The sequence below is a fragment of the Microcebus murinus genome, chromosome 4 (assembly GCF_040939455.1).
Source record: "Microcebus murinus isolate Inina chromosome 4, M.murinus_Inina_mat1.0, whole genome shotgun sequence".
NCBI lineage: Eukaryota > Metazoa > Chordata > Mammalia > Primates > Cheirogaleidae > Microcebus > Microcebus murinus.
In genome coordinates, this window is record NC_134107.1 from 102,818,453 (window position 1) to 102,831,289 (window position 12,837).

The 12,837-nt window shown below is 43.1% G+C and overlaps 1 protein-coding gene and 1 pseudogene across 1 annotated transcript in view; both read left to right on the forward strand.

Annotated features, from left to right (window-relative positions):
* Window positions 1–12,837, forward strand: part of SPA17 (sperm autoantigenic protein 17) — a 306,364-nt gene that overhangs the window by 66,197 nt on the left and 227,330 nt on the right. The gene's annotated exons all lie outside the window — the stretch shown is intronic.
* On the forward strand, window positions 629–1,493 carry LOC105864535 (olfactory receptor 8A1-like; annotated as a pseudogene).

Here is a 12,837-nt window from a genome sequence, read left to right on the forward strand (position 1 = left end):
AAAACTGAGATCCACTGGCTAGTCCTCTAAATACACATGGGAGGCTCAATCAACCACAACACACTGCCATTGCTGGATTTGGAATTATGCAGGGTTTTTTCCCTATACCCTGGCATATATTTGAGGCCAGATGAAAAGGGCAAAATAATATCTGAAGTAAAGTACATTAGCAAACTCAGCTAACAAAACAGGCTGGTTTTTACCTCTTGTACTATTTGAAAAGTTGAACCCCAAAAGTTCTCAACTTTGGCTGCATAGTTAAATCACCTGAAGCTCTTTATAAATTCTGATTCCAAGGCCACACTACAACTCTATTAAATCAGAAATTTTGACATGAACTTAACATTTAAGCAGTAGTAACTTCTGAGTCTCCCCAGGTGATTCCGGTGTGCAACCAAGGTTGAGAGTCACTGCAATAAGAGGCAAACGCTCCAGGTCTTGACCCCTTTTCCTCTCACATTCTTGATTTCTGATATCAAGAAGAACCTGGTCGGTTCAATTGAAAAGAGTGAGCCCAGGGCTACTAAGCAAAGGCATATGGTCATGCCTGGCTTCAACATTCAAATGCACGTATGACCTTTTACAGGGCTCTGATCTCCCATCCCTACAGAATCCCACGCAGTGGAGAATGGCTGCAGAGAATCACTCTACAGTGACAGAATTCATTCTAGGGGGATTAACAAACCACCAGACCTCCAGCCCGCTCTCTTCCTCCTCTTCCTCAGGATCTACTTGATCACCATGCTGAGGAATCTGGGCATGATCAACCTTATCTGTTTGAACTCTCAGCTTCACACCCCTATGTACTACTTCCTCAGACACTTGTCACTCTTGGACCTCTGCTACTTTTCTGTTATTGCCCCTAAAATGCTGGTAAACTTTGTGTCAGAGAATAACATCATCTCCTATGCAGGGTGCATGTCATAGCTCTACTCCTTCCTTCCTTTTGTCATTACTGAGTGTTACATGCTGACAGTGATGGCCTATGACTGCTATGTCGCCATCTTCTGCCTTTTGCTTTACAACATCGTCATGTCTCATCCAGTCTGCCCCCTTCTGGTGGCCGTGGTCTACACCACGGGACTCACTGGCTCCACAGTAGAAACTGGCCTCATGTTAGAACAGCCCTACTGTGAGCCCCTCATCAATCACTACTTCTGTGACATCCTCCCTCTCATGAAGCTCTCATGCTCCAGCACCTATGATGACAGTCTTCCTTTTCACTGGATTCAGCATCATAGTCACCAGCGTTAACAGTCCTTGTTTCCTACTCTTTCATCCTCTGTATCAGCACCACAGAGGGCAGGTCCAAAGCCCTCAGCACCTGCAGCTCCCACCTTGCAGCTGTGGGGATGTTCTATGGCTCGACTGCATCATGTACTTAAAACCCTCCCCAGCCAGTTCCCTGGCCCAGGAGAAGGTGGTCCCTGTTCTACACACATGATAATTCCCATGCTGACCTCCTGGTCTACAGCCTGAGGAACAGGAGGTAAAGGTTGCTGTGCAGAAAACACTGAGGAGACAGTTTTGTTGTGAATCAAGCTATTTATCTTGGGCTAATAATCAACCCAATGGGTTGTCAATATAGGAGAGAAGCCAAGCCCTCTGTAGGTTTACAAAGCCATAGGTGGAGAGAGAGGGCTTTTCCACAGGGCATTCTTTCCAATTCTCTATTAGTCCTACTCTGAGGGATCCTCTCAGATGCATTCCAACCGTTCCTAAGGGCACCCTCCGACGTTCTACTGTCTCTCCGTGTGAGGATAGCTGTCCTCTTAGAAAACATATGAGTGTCTGCTGTGGTCTGCACTCATCTCCCATGGCTTCCTGAACTTGTGGTAGAAGAAGGAAACTTCGATCAGAGGTACAGAAGGTTTCTCTCCTTCCTCTATTCAGAGCACATACTCCTGGGAGTCCAGGAGAAAATTATCCTTCTGAGATCTCTGTCTGCCCTGGTTCTGTCCAGATGTTCCTTATATATACTGACCTCAAACACCCACCCGACCCCACTGCCCTAATCAGTCCTTCCTCTCATTTCTTTCTCTCCCTTCACTATTTCCCAAGCTCCCATAATCAATTCCCACATTTCTGCACAGTATTTTCCAGGTTGTACCTTCAAAAAACTTCCTTTATATGCTCGTCTGCTTGCTGCTAAAGAAAAAAAAAAAAAAAAAAAAAAAACTTCCTTTAATAATGTTAAAGAAAAATTTATCCCAAACATGGAAAAATGTAAATAGATGATTGATTCTTGGATATCAAGTTAGATCATTTTCCAAAATACCTGATTCACTCTAATCTGACACTCTTGGAGAATATCACAGGATATCTGACTAACAATTCATAACTGATGAAGGGGCAGACATTTTATAACCATACTAGGTGAAAGTTCTGCATAAATTGATAAGTCATTACAATCTGTATAGCTTAATAGAGAAGTTAACCCTAAAAGGAATATGATTTTATTGCCCTGTGGGACATTTACCTATATCTAACATACAATCTTATTTCAGCATCCTTTTTCTAACTACTTACATGTATGTGTTTGACTTTATACATATTAATATAAAATATAAAATCATGTGTGTGTGTCCCCATCTTTCAAATGCTCTTAGAACCAGCTTCTTTTTCTTCCTACTGGTTGCCTCAATTAATGAAATAGAATTTTGACATGTGCTAATAACAAGTAAATATTAAGAGTCAAGTTTTTTCAAATTAATAGTAATAATGTCAATAGTTAATATATATTGGATGTTTAATATAAGCCGTATACTGTACTAAATTTTTATATACTTTATCTTATTTAATTCTTAGTGAAATAGATCCTATGATTATACTAATTTTACAAATGAGAAAACTAAAATTTATAGAGATTGGCAACTTTTTAGAATTAACAGAAGCAACAGCCCCAGGAAGCACATCCAAATTGTCTAATTCTAGTGACCAAATTCATAGCTGATGATAATCCCTTTTCCTTGAGCTTGTAATCTCTCTATACATTGACCTAATGGTTTTACCATGAACACCCATTTCAAATTTCAATGCTTCTTTAACAATAACTTCCTCAGGTCCCTCCTTCCACTGTCTTCCCCCATCTTCCTCCCTTTAAAGACAGCTTCCTCCATATGCTCAGGGAAAGTGTACACTTCACTGTACAGTCTTACATCCTACTCATAAAATTAGCATCCAACCCTGAGGATGTATTTCTACATGCCTCTGCCTCCCCCATCATCCTGACTCAGCAAGTTCAAACTCACAGGTCAACACTGATGTGGCCCACATTTAAAGCAAGAGCTGACACTTGTGCTGTGCTGTACATTTTAAATCCAATGCATTTCATTTTTTATCAATGCTCACAATCCTGGAAGAGTATACTATTTTCCTATTATGCAAAACAGAAAACTGGGGCATATATAACTTCTATAACTCCAGTGGGAGTCTTTTGCCTCCAAATGTCAAACTTCATTACCTTTCCAATATTCTACCCTGCCATACTTTCCCCCACTTTTTCCAGAAGACTTTTGTTTATAAAAGAAAATTCTAACAATGAGATTGAAACACTTTAGAAAAAGACCAGGCCTGGGAGATAAAGTTTGTACCAAATGCAGGGCAATTTGGGGAAATTAATCTGGGGCCAGCACTAAAAATCTCTGGGACAAAGAGTACTATGAAGGGAAGCAGTCCTAGCTGAGTCTTGTATCTCTAATCCCACCCCAAACAACAAAATGAAAGGCCTGAATGCATTTTTTTAAAAAAATCAAGCCAAATTCCATGTAAATTAAATGGGTAGCCTGACCCCAAATTACACCCCCTCCCCACCACCTCCCACTCCTCAATGAGAGAGCAACATAAAACCTCAGGGAGCCACCCACTCAGGGACAACCCAGGGAGAGCAGCCTGGTACCAGTCCCAGGTGAAGTTCAACGTCTGTATCCTCCACCAGCAAGGGCCTACTCAGGGCAAACTTCCCTGTAATTTCCAGTGTTCTGGCCCACAGCCTGGCAAGTTACAGTACTCCCTTCTTATCCGAGGTTTCACTTTCAGTTACCCATAGTCAACTGAGGTCAGAAAGTAGGTGAGTACAGCACAGTAAGATATTTTGAGAAAGAGACCACATTCACATAACTTTATTACTGTATGTTTTTATAATTGTTCTATTTTATTACTTATTGCCGTTAATCTTTTGCTTTGCCTAATTTATAAGTTAAACTTTATCATATGTATGTATGTATAGGCAAAAACGTGGTGGATATATAGGGCCCAGTACTATCTGTGATTTCAGGCCTCCCTGAATGTATTCCTTGCAGATAAGGGGGATTACTGTATTTAGAGAATTATCTTCTGCTCTTAGCACAAAGACTCCAAGACTGTAACTGCAGACACTCTCTGCTCAGAGCCAGCTGCCTGAAACTTGTCGTGTCCTCACTCTGCCTCTCCTGGGCTTCCATCCTGATGGCTCTGCATGCTGACACTCAGCAATATCACGTCTCTTGCACATGCGGTTGCAGAATGCATGTTCTCAAGTGTTCTGCTCACTCACCACACAGGCCTCACCTCCAGGGCTGAGCCTGGAGTGGCCCCTGGATCAAATGGTCACATTCACAGCCACAGGCTTCCCCTTGTTGCTGATGTCTCGGTGTTGCTAGCGAGTTGCTGCCGTGGTCCACATTCGTATTGTAACCCACAGTTTGAAAAGTCCTTGTCTGAAGCATGCATTTTTGAAGACCAAAAAGGAAGAGACAAAAAAAAAAATGTGAGAAGGTTTAGCTTGAATTATCATCATCTCCATAATTGTTTAATGGGGAAAAACCTAGAAATAAGATATTTTATCTTTAGGTTAGTTTTTATTGCCTTGAAAAATATAATTTTAAATCAAGTGGGTCTTGTTATTTAGGGCACAATAATCTTTTCATGGCTCAGACCTTCAGAAGTTCTTAAGCAAGATAATTATCTCTCCGAGCTGCTTTCCAGTCCCCATCTCCAAAGCTCTGACTAGACATTCTCAGTGCCTGACACTGCCTGGTGCATAGTATGTGCTAGATAAATGTTCCTTCTACTTTTTTTCTACTTTTTTTTTATCATAAATCTCCTTATGAACTTCATGCAAACCACTATTATATGTATTATTTGGGGTCCTTAACTTGTTCAGCCACTATAAAATCCCTATTAAAGAGAATATGGCAGAGCACAGGTGATCTTAGGACAGTGAGACTACTCTGTATGATACTATAATAGTGGCTACATGTCACTATAAGTTTGTCCAAACCCACAGAAAGTACAACACCCAGAGGAGCCCCTAACATAAACTATGGACCCTGGTGATAATGACGTGTCAGTGTAGGTTTATCAATGACGACAAATGTGCCACTCTCGCGGGGGATGATGGGAGCAGGGAGGTGTGCCTGTGCACGGGAAGGGGGCATCTGGGAGATCTCTGAGCCTCCCTTTCAACTTAGCTGGGATCTAAAACTGCTCTGAAAAATCTTAAACCTTAAAACAGAGAGAAAGAGAGAATATGGAACCTCTGGGAGGTGGGAGACCTGCCCTCTAGTGATGCTGTTTGCTTGCTAAATTGTCCACAGGGGGAGCCTCAATCCCATGTCACCTGTTTCATCACCATGAAATGAGAGAAAGCATCAGCTCCTCTCATTTTCCTTCTGGGAATTGACGAAGGGAAAACTAAAGTCAAATGCTTTCTCACTGCTCCCACTTCTTTCCTTCAACACCATCCCCAACCTATACCCCTCTGCTCTATCTAAGCTCAAAACCCAGGTAATAAATCCTCCAAGAGATGTCACCTTTCCCAGGAAGTAGACATCAACATCAAACTGCAGGAGCCCAGCGCCGAAATGCAGGGTAGCTGACGCTGCTAGCTGCTGGCCTGTCTCATCCAGTAGCTGTTTGCAAAGAGAAGAACTTCCAGACCAGAAGCCTGAGTCAGCGGATTTGGTTGGCCTGAGGCAAATAGGAGAGCACTGTCCCCATTTCTTCCATGGCACGGCAGGGTGGACCAGAAAGCCTGGGCACAGGAGGGGGCGGACAATGCCTGCCAAATGCAAAAATTTGGAAAGAGGTGAAGCGCGACACCCAGAGAACTCCTGGTTGATCGTGTCCGGGCTCCCATTCTCCATTCTGGCAGGGAGCTGGCTGAGAAGAGTGTTCCTATTCCAGGGCTTCCTGTCAGGAGTCCTTTCCCAGCAACATCAGTAAGGGGCAGACTGACTGCTGGGACTTCCCAGCTATCACATACCTGGGAAGACTCTCCAGTACAAGATGACAAGTCTCCATTCCCTGGGTTAGAGTCTTCTGCCTCAAGATTCTTCTGCCAGTAGACAGATATCCCTTGTTTCTTCTATTCATGTTGTAACCTTTCTGCAAATGCTTGATGATCCTTGGGTGTTCTCTTGAAAATAAGAATATCCTTAGTTGATAGGCCATTCAGTGGGCATGGTCCACATGTGGAAACTAGAGAACTTCACTTTTGTGTGGTCCGTGTGAACTAATTTTTGGAGAAACACCAAGTTTAGTATTTGTAGGTCTTTCTCATAGGCTGGTCAGTTTCACCAGAAAGGAGACCCCAATATACTAATTTAAGAGGTAGAGGGAAGTGTCCTTAATAACGATGGTGCCAACATTCAGAAAGTTCAGTGGTGAACTCCAAGAATTGCATGTAATCCCTGTCTTTTCCGTCCCCCTGCCCATGGCTGTGCCTGGTCCAGGGCTCCTCTGGTTCAAAGTGTCCAAAGAGTAAACTTTAGGCAACCTGCCAGACTGGCGGAGGTACTCCCTCGCCTTTAGGGCAATCATTTTGGAAGTCTCATCTGAAAGTCTGTGGCCTTGCTGCAGAAGTCAGTTGTGCCATGTTGGGAGGAAAAACCAACCCTCAGAGGCCTGCGCATGCCGCTGGGAGGGCAGCAGGCCCCAGGGCAAGGATGGAGAATCTCCAGTCAGGAGTCTGCTCATCGGTCCAGTATCTCCTCTACTCAGAGAATCCCTTCCTGTTTCAATTTTGAACGTGCTAAGAAGATGTTAATATTATGACAAAATGGCCTCCTCTTTTAGCATAAAGACATTTTTACTCAATGCTTTTTCTACTCTTTTACGAGTTTCAGGAAATGTAAAGCAATAGCCAAGGAAAGGCACAAGACAAAAGTCATTATCTCTGTTTGCTAGAGTATTAAATAAAACTCCTTTCTTTCATTTACTCATTTATTCATGGCAGCCATTTCTGGCCAGAGAGAGCAGTTTGAAATTCAGAAAAATGTCTTCTAGTTCAGCCTGCATTAAAGTGCAAGATTAAAAGAAAATAAAAAGCATAATTTTGGTGCATGACTAAGCTGCCGGGAAAGGAAGTTCCTTGGGCAAAAGAGACAAGAAGGCAGGAATCCTGTGAGAAAAATAAAGCTGGAACACCCCTGCCCCTCTTTTCCCCGGGCACCTGCCAAGACCAAGTGTCCATACCTGAGGGACCAAGGGCAAAGCCTGGGCCCAAGCAGGCTTCCTTCCCAGCCAGCGAAGTAGAAAACACTGGCCCTACGCGGGGATGTGGGCAGAACACAGCTCTTTTCAGCCATGACTCTAGAGGAAGCAGGCAATGCAAAACCGTCTCCTCCCGCAATTCCCAATCACAAGCCTGCACTCGGGTGCAGTGGGGTGTATTTACACATGTGTCCTGAAAGCCCCAAGCAAAAGTTTCCAAAAATGAACGTTTTTAATAACAGAAGAAATCAGACTGAATTTCTTCAATCAGGAAGTGACATTCAGGGAGAAACTTGGAGGGTAAGAATACTTGTCCTCCTATTTGGGGGAACCTTCCCTTCCGTGAGTCTCGGCTGAATCTCCGCACGATGGAAGCAGCCCCCACGGAACACAGGACCCAGCCTCAGCCGCTCAGGCCTTTCCACGCAGGGCCGCGTCTCTGGAGGAACTCAGAGTTCCCACCGGCGAAGGCAGAGGCGACGCGTTCCAGCGACTGGCTCTGGTGTGTGGTGAGACTGGGGGTGCCGCCAGCAGTGCTCAGCTGCCTGTGGAGGTGGCGCCGGCCGTGCCGCCAGCATCCCAACAGATAGCTTCTGCAGTGTGACTTGGCTGCTTGCAGCTGCCCACCTTCTCCTGAATCCTGCCTGTTCCCAAACCGAACTCCCTTCTTGCTGAAGTGAAGCAGTGCCAGATACAATCGTTTGCGCCTATGCACCATGCCTCCTGGTTATAACAGAAGTTGGCCAGATGGAGGGCTGAGGAAGGCGGTGGGAGGAGTGAGCACCAGGCTGTGGGCACACAGCTCTTTCACACCTGTGACCTCTGGCAAACCATCACCTGAGCATTGGACAACAGACTTCCCCTCGCTTCCCACAAAGAACTGTACTCTTGGTAGTGTTTGGGGGGAAAAGAATGAAAAAAAAAAATCAAATTCTAAAGACTGCCATGATCACACCTAAAATCCTCTGTGGGGTTCTTAAGCCCTTTATCTTACAACGGCCATTTCCTTTCTTTTTTTCCAAATGGACACACATATATTCCTGCATGCTGGGTAAAACATACATAAAATGGAGAAATTTCGAGTGTCCAAATCAATGTGTGCCCAGCTCAAGATACAGAATATTTCCAACACACCAGAAGATTCCTTCATCTCCTTTCCTGTCACTAGCACCCATGCCCTACCCCTAGAGAGATCCATTTTCTATCTTCTATAACTTTAAATTAGGTTTGTCCATTCTTGGTATATATAGAGCCATTTAATACACAGTTTTTTCTGTCTGGCTTACTATGTCTACGAGATTCATCTACTTTGTGTGTTGCTGGGGGTTCATTCCTTTTTATCACTGTGTCTTATACTATTGTATAAACATATAATTTATTTATCCATCTCACGTTGATCACAATGTGCATTTCTTAAAAGAATAAGCCAAACTTTGATGATTCAGTGATGGTGGAAGAAACATAAACCGGGTTCACTTTTTATACAGATATATACTGAATATGTATATCAGCTGAACCTTTTCTGGGCAGTTTTATAAAATAATAGCCAACAATAAATCCCCCAAATTTGTTAATGCGTATTAACTCTAATGCATAGATATTAATTTAATGTTTAATTAACATAAAAATAGTTGACATTTAGATTTTAAGTGGTCGATGTTATGACAGGTCTATTTTTCATGGGTTGTTTTACAGAAGATGCATGTCTATTGAGGTCCTAGGGAAATCGATATAGGAAGTAACTTATTGTCTGTATTACAAAACTGGGGACCTGATTTTAATTACAAAATAATTATTGTTTATTATATGTGATGTATCATTCTGTTCTGTGACAGATTATTGATCATATGTTAATATTTGACTCTAAATTTTCGTTCAGAAACCATGTCCCATTATAACATTGTTACCATGGAAATACATGGTCAGGTTCATGATACCCTGAGCATGTACTGCTGTGTGTTCTGAGTGAGAAGCTGAGCTGATGAGCACTCCAGGCAGGGGCATCAGTGAAAACAAAGACCAGAGTCCCAGCAAAGCCCTAAGTTTTAGGGGAAAGGCAAGTGATATTAAAAGAGAAATTACTAGGTATATAAAAGGGTGGGTATAATATTACTGAGGGGGGAAGGGAATAATTAATCAATCTCTATTCAGCACTGTGAGGGGAGAGCTAATGGAGAACTAAAACACAGAAACCAGACAGAAGGAGATCAGAAGATGAGCTTTTAACGTGGATACATTTCACTGGAAGATGGAGCTTAGATCTGCAACCACGACAGAGTTCTCTAATTCCTTCTAACTCCGCACAGAAATTTTACAAGCCTAAGTATAAGCAGAGCTTATAGAAAACTTCAGGCCTTTCCTACAAAATGGGAGAGAGAGAACACATCATATGCTCAGTTTGGTCTCTCAGTCCTAGCAGTCAGGAGCATAGCACACCCCCATGAGGAAGAGTGAAAAAAGAAAATGTGAGCAAAAAAATAATTATTCCTATTCTTTGTCCTCCTGGAGCATGGAAAGATAAGTGCTCAGTCAAGGAGAATCTGCTTTTAACCAAAGAACATCAGTCCATTCACAGGAATTATTTGCACAAAGATATATTTCCTTTTATAGACCAACATAGAAATATGTTTCTCATATATGTTCATAGACACATGCTAAAAACTTATTCTCAAAGTTCCACAAATATAATTCAAATCTCTTTAATACAAAATATTTAATTATTTAAAGTCTCAAAGAAGTAACTAGAAAGCTTAAAAATACGGCTTCCCCTTAATACATTTGTTATCTTGTACTAATCAGTGGCATGCCCCACAATCTGGGAGCCCAGTATATCTGGGTACAATTTTTTGGATAAATAAACAAAATGTTTTTCAAGTCAAGAAGAATTCAGAGACACGCTGCCCTATTTGGGAGTTGTATTAGGAGTCTGCCCTCCCCGACCACACATCACTTTGAGAAGAGAAAGAGAAACACTGCTCTGAGGGTATTGACCAGCACTCCTGAGTTAGAATGAGATTCCCCAATTTAGAGCTTGGGCCAGAAACTCTGTTCTGCCATTCTTTGCGTGCACAAGCAGGGAAGAGAGATATGTAACTGCTGATCATAATCTTCATCCTTTGTACTTCTGTCCTATGGCCTGGTGAAATAGGTAAGTATCCCAAGCCTGCCAGGCAAAGTCTAGGGAAATTGATCCGGCTCACCAGCTGGTCCCTCTGATACAGAGTCTACAGGGCAGAGCAAACCCACACGATTTACAAAGTTGTAGGTAGGATGTCGGAAAATCACAAGAGATACTGCAGGACTAGTAAAGGGGGCGCCACTGCCACCTGTAGGCTGGAGTGGTAAGGAGAGCTGTGTGGGAGGGGCCCTGGGCATGGGAGTGACTCCTGGAGGAAGGAGGCAGCCCACAGCACCCCCACAGGGAGAGGCCAGAGGAATCAATATGATGCTCTCTTCTTTCCCTGCGTTGCTTGCTAAGATAGAGGGCAAGACAGTCTGCTAATGCAGTCTGTATCTGCCAGACTCTCAGGGGACAGAGCAGGATGAGTAAGTGTTGAGGACGCATTTGGATGGGCAAACAAGGGTAATCAACATAGACGGAAACATACCCTACAAAGGAGGCCCAAATCGATAGGAAGAGTAAAATGATAAAATGTAAGCCACACAAATAAATATCTTGGGCTTATTGGACAGGAGGGCCGGGAATAGTAATAAGACATCCAGGTTCTCCAGGAGGGTGGGGGTCTGTTGAAAACTGCCAGTGTTTGTCAGAAATGGAGCAGGGCCAGGGTAAGTGGGACAGAGTCCATGGTTTCAGCTCTAAATGTCTGGGAAGAGCAAAGGCAGAGGAAGCCAGGATGCACAAACAGCAAAACAGCCCTCTTCCATTCCAAGGAAAGGAATGGATTCCAATGGGCAAAGCTACAGCTTTACCCAACACATAGAATCCAAAACTATAGATAAGCACACCAAAAACAGGAAAAGCTCAAGAGACAAATGGACAATTCAGATGTGATACGGTTTTTGTGTGTGTATTTTATTTTTCACTGTCACCGCAGTAACATAAAAATACGTCTGTCAGTTGGGAGGCGCAGCACAATCTGTCAGTGTTCCATCCGTATCCTTGCATACCCCCTTTCAAATTTTTATGCACACCAGCTTCAAATAAGCTTTCACAAAATTCAAACACCTGTACCTGCTTCTGTTTGCCAGAGAGCCTGCCTCAGGATGCTGGAGACTGGTTTGCCCACGCAGGAGGTGCAAAAGCACCTAGAAATGTGTGTCCGTTGCAAGCAGCTCAAAACGAATGACTGATTAGTGTGAAAGCATAAATACTCCAGCCCTCTTAGCACTGACAAGGACAACTCCAACGTGTGAGCTAAACTGAATTTGGTGCTTCTAAACCATACATAACTCAGTGTGTGTGTGTGTGTGTGTGTGTGTACTTTTAAATCTATGATACATTTTTCAAAACTCAGACTTTGAGCAGGTGCTTAAGCAAAGCCTGAGCACCTTATTAAGAGCTCAGAAAAGCAAGGTGCCATCATCCCTGCAAAGACAGCATAAGATAACTAAAAAGTGAGAGCAGATTCCTAGCACCTTGAAAAATAATCCAAATTGATTGATTGCAGAATCCGTTTTCGACTCATTGGCCATGTACCCCTCCTTTCCATAACCGATCAAATGGCATCTCCAGTTCCTTCATCAGAAGGAACAGAAATTTATAATCAGGGATAAACCCTTTCAACAGTATTTTCATCATAATGTGTGGCTTATACTCTCATATGTAGTTCTCCTATCAAAGGGTGGGTTCAACCATTCTAAGAAAAGTTTGGCCATCCCTATGAAGTCCAAACTTAAAGTGCCCCTCCCCGAGTTTTGCTACACAGAGATACCTATCCTCTGAGGAACATAAGTGAGTGCTAGATAAAGGTTACGAAGAGGAGAGTTGACAGAAACATTTAACTAGTATCTCCACTTTTTACAAAACACTGCCCTAACGAAGCTAATTTCTGACTGTAGGCACTATACTTCCTCCCTAGACCTGAGTCATATCAGGAAAGATTCTTCTCATTCAGAGTCAGAGGAGGCTAAGGGGTGGACTTAGGACAAACTGGCAGAATCAGGGAGCCCCCACTATGAAGGAAATGTGCCATTCACCTCTGCTTTGAAATGCTGTATGTTCTCTTCAAATACGTTTAATATCATAGATTCTGGAAATCAGACACGGCCCTTCTTTCAAAAAAACAATCTTCTCAACCTCCTGAAATCTTCATTCTTTCCTCCACTAGTTACTAAGCATCTACTGTATGTAGTTACTCTCCCAGGCAGTGTTGAGATAACCAGACAGACACCACAGATGCT